General features: G+C 41.6%; 1 protein-coding gene across 3 annotated transcripts in view; it reads right to left on the reverse strand.

Moving 5' to 3' along the window:
* Pla2g4a (phospholipase A2 group IVA) overlaps positions 1-3,679 on the reverse strand; it is a 140,409-nt gene that overhangs the window by 67,279 nt on the left and 69,451 nt on the right. The window lies entirely within an intron of this gene.

The following is a 3,679-nucleotide window of genomic DNA, read 5'->3' on the forward strand; positions in this document are numbered from 1 at the left end:
ACTTTTTTTCATTTTGATACTTTTCTCATGTACAAATTTAAGTCTTTGAGTAATTTTCTTTCTTTTTTCTTTTCTTTTTCTTTCTTTCTTTTTTTGAGATGAAGTCTCACCACATAGTTCAGGCAGGCTGGCCTTGAACTCACTATGTAGCCCAAGCTGGCCTCAAACTTGCAGCAATCCTGTGATCTCAACCTCCCAAGTGCTGGAATTACAGGTGTTTAAAATACTATGAATTCTTAATATTTGGTGTCTTTTCGCTTTAAAATGGACTAGTGTAACCTGACACCATATTTGAAACAAAACTAGAGCATACTGAACTCATGAACAAACTGATCACTTAACCTATAGGCTCTATTTGTATTGAAATACCAAATCTATTTTTGTCAATAAGTTCACATAATTAGGCCTTAATATCTAATTAAGTTTCATGAAGCATGTGACACATGTTCACATCTGGTCAGTCAATTATAATTATCACAACTACAAGAATATCTAATATTTATTTAGTGATTGCTAAGACAAGCATTGTGCTTAATAATTTCCATGTATTAAACTATTTAACCATAGCCACAGCCCTAGGAAGGAGGTGTTATACCCTTTGCAATGAGCATGCATGGCAAAGAGAAAAGATGACAGGTCTAACATCATATCGTGGGCAGCATCACGATTCCCACCCAGGACAGGCCCTCATGCTCAGCCTGGGGTGAAAGCCTTCCTCACCTTCATTCAGATACCAACCCGAAGCTCTCTAAACTCTGACTCCAACAACCTGACTAGACTTTTGGATGCTACCTGGAAAACAAAAACAGCGAACCTAACACCATGGCTAACTTTCTCCCTTGGAAAAAAGTCTACACTAAAGCTGAGTGATACAGCACAGTTGAAGCAAGAGTTGGATCCACGGTCACTTCTGCTTTCTCAGCTTAGCCAGCCCTTGCTGCGACTCAGCTGCTGTCAAGCCTGCCTCTCACTGTGGTGTTGATGCTATGGCCACACCAACTCTACTCAAGGCACCTGCATGGCCCTGCCACTCACTTTCCACAAGAACAGGCCACTATAAGCTGCATCCATCTTTTTGTTTTTCAATGCAACGTTCTCTGCAGCCTAATCTTCTATCTTTTTGCTTGTTAATGCTTCTGAGAAGAAAGCCAAACCCTGTTTTGCTCTCAAGTTCACCCTTACCTACTCACAGACCTTCCATGACTCACTGTTCTTGGTGAGATAACATCCACATTCCTCATCCTGCCTGTAAGCCCTACTGGGGTCTGATCTACTCTCCCTGTTCTTCCTCCATGCATGAGAGCTCTGCTCCATTTCACTGACTGAGATTCTCTTTTCTGAGTAGGTTCCTCCCTTCCAAGTCTCTGCTCCCACCCAGCTGTTCTGACTCGAATTGCCCTCCACTCTTTTAGTGAGTCACCTCCACCACACCCTTGAGAGACAAGCTTCAGCCCTCAACATCCACTGTAGCCCATCGTGGCCTGCATGCTGCCTTCCACTGAGGGGGGCTGTGATCTTATCTCCCACCCCCTCCCTACCACACCTTCTCAGCACTCCAGCCTTAGCTTCAGGGCTCTATGAGTCACATTTCCTTTGCAATAAGCAAATACCTGAAACAAGGTGCTCCATAAAGAAAGCAGGTTCACTTAGCTCACAATTTTACCCATGGGAAATAGCAGAGAGAGAATACCTTTCTTCCCACAGTATCTTCTCTTTAACAGCTTTTCTATCATGGGCTGAGGGGCAAGCATATTTTTTTTTTTTTTTTTTTTTTATGAGCAGAATATATTTATTGAGAGAAAGAAAGCTCCTGTCCAAGAGAGGGACAGGAGGGGGGCCCGCACAGGTAGTTCCCCAGGAAGCTGTTTCTTCCAGGGATTTTATAGTGTAAAACCATGTGAGGCTAAGGTAGAGAGAATGGGAACTCGCTTAGGTGGGTAGGAGGTGAGACAAAACTATGGTCAACCAATGGGATTACATATGGGACAGGGTCTTTTTCTGTTGGGGGTTGGATTTTTTACTTTGGAAGGACTAAGCCTTGCTTCCCAAGCCCTCAAAGACCATTGACCAAGAACCTATCCTAGCAATAGGTGAGACCTGGGGATTTGAACCTTGTACCCCTTTTATTTTCCTTTTCCCCAGATCTTAACAGCATGTGCTGGCTGACCCTTTAACTTGCCATTTGGCATGCTTCTTAAAAAGACTCTGTGTTTTTGGAAGTTGTTCTGCCTATAGTGTTCACAACTACTTCTCTACCTTCTGAACTCCTACTCAGGCTTAATAACAGCAACAAAAGCAAAAAGCCTTATAAGTGGTTTATATGAGGCACAGTTCTAAGTTCTGTATGTATCTATGCTAAAATAGTGTGTCTAATATTTACATATTTCATTCAGTTAGCAGCACACACTTAATATATAATAAACTATATGCTTAATATAGACTATTTAAATCTGTGTTTATGTAATACATTATGCCAAGTTATAATTAAATACACTCATATATAATGATCACTGTCATTACATATACATTATATATATAAAACACAAACTTATTTCAATATAGCATCTCTCCGTAAGATGTTACTTTTTTAAATTATTTAAAATGTATAAGCTGAAGTGCCAAGAGATAAATGATTCAGCAGGATGAAAAAGATGATAATGGACAGAGCTGGCATTTAAGCAGGAAATAGACCAGTTTTATATGGCAAAGTGTAAACTCTTGTGCTCACTTTTTTTTGTATTTTAGGGAAGGGTCTGGCCTACAGGGTGTTCAGAATCTCACTACCAGATGGGACTCATAGTGATCCGCCTGTTTACAGCCTCCCAAAAGCTGGGGTTACAGGCATGCACCACCATGCTCAGTCTCAATTGCTGGCTCAGAGACCGGGGGCAGGGCCAGCTTGGCACGCCTGGGATCCACCCTGCAGCCCCTGCACCTGCACGCAGGCACTTTAATCTGCTGAGCTACTCGGCCAGCCCTTTGTGTTAACTTCTGAAACTATTCAAAATCACACACTGACATGGGAGCATCACTGGCCCCACCTCACAGGGCAGTCTTCCTTTGGTCTTCTCATTGTGTTCTGGGTTTATCCCTTTGATACTCATCTCAAAGCACAGCAATTTACTTTTAGCGCACGTATGAATCTGCCCTCTTTTTCTGCTTCCCATTCCAAAACCCGCTTCCACCCAGAAGATAGCAAGAGCTTCTTGCACCTTCTTTATATTCCTTACACAAAAGTAATGTCTAGTGCATAGGTTTTTCAACAAATGTTTGTAAAATTAATGAATAAAATTGATTTAGGCTGGCTCAAGGTAAGTGTGAGGAGTGGGCCTACTGGCACAGCATAGGAAACATCCTCTTGGAGCCAACAGGAGCACACCAGGGAGAGGACACCTGGGAGGACCAGGCAGAGCACACCTAGGGTGTTCTCCAGGCCCCTGGGTCATCGGATTACAAACACAGGTATCCTGACCTTTAGGATTTTAGTTTGCAAAAGACGATAAACTGAACAAGTAAAAATAATTGAGTACCAGTGAACACCACAGATAATGATTATGGAAAATTAAATGAGAAAGAAAGAATATAATAATAATATATGGGAATAACCTCAATACTATTATTTCTTACCTTTTATTGCCTTGGCCTTAATTTAATACAAATATTATCTGAGTAATATTTA

This window comes from Octodon degus, unplaced genomic scaffold (genome assembly GCF_000260255.1).
Source record: "Octodon degus isolate 3935 unplaced genomic scaffold, OctDeg1.0 scaffold00188, whole genome shotgun sequence".
Classification (NCBI taxonomy): Eukaryota; Metazoa; Chordata; class Mammalia; order Rodentia; family Octodontidae; genus Octodon; species Octodon degus.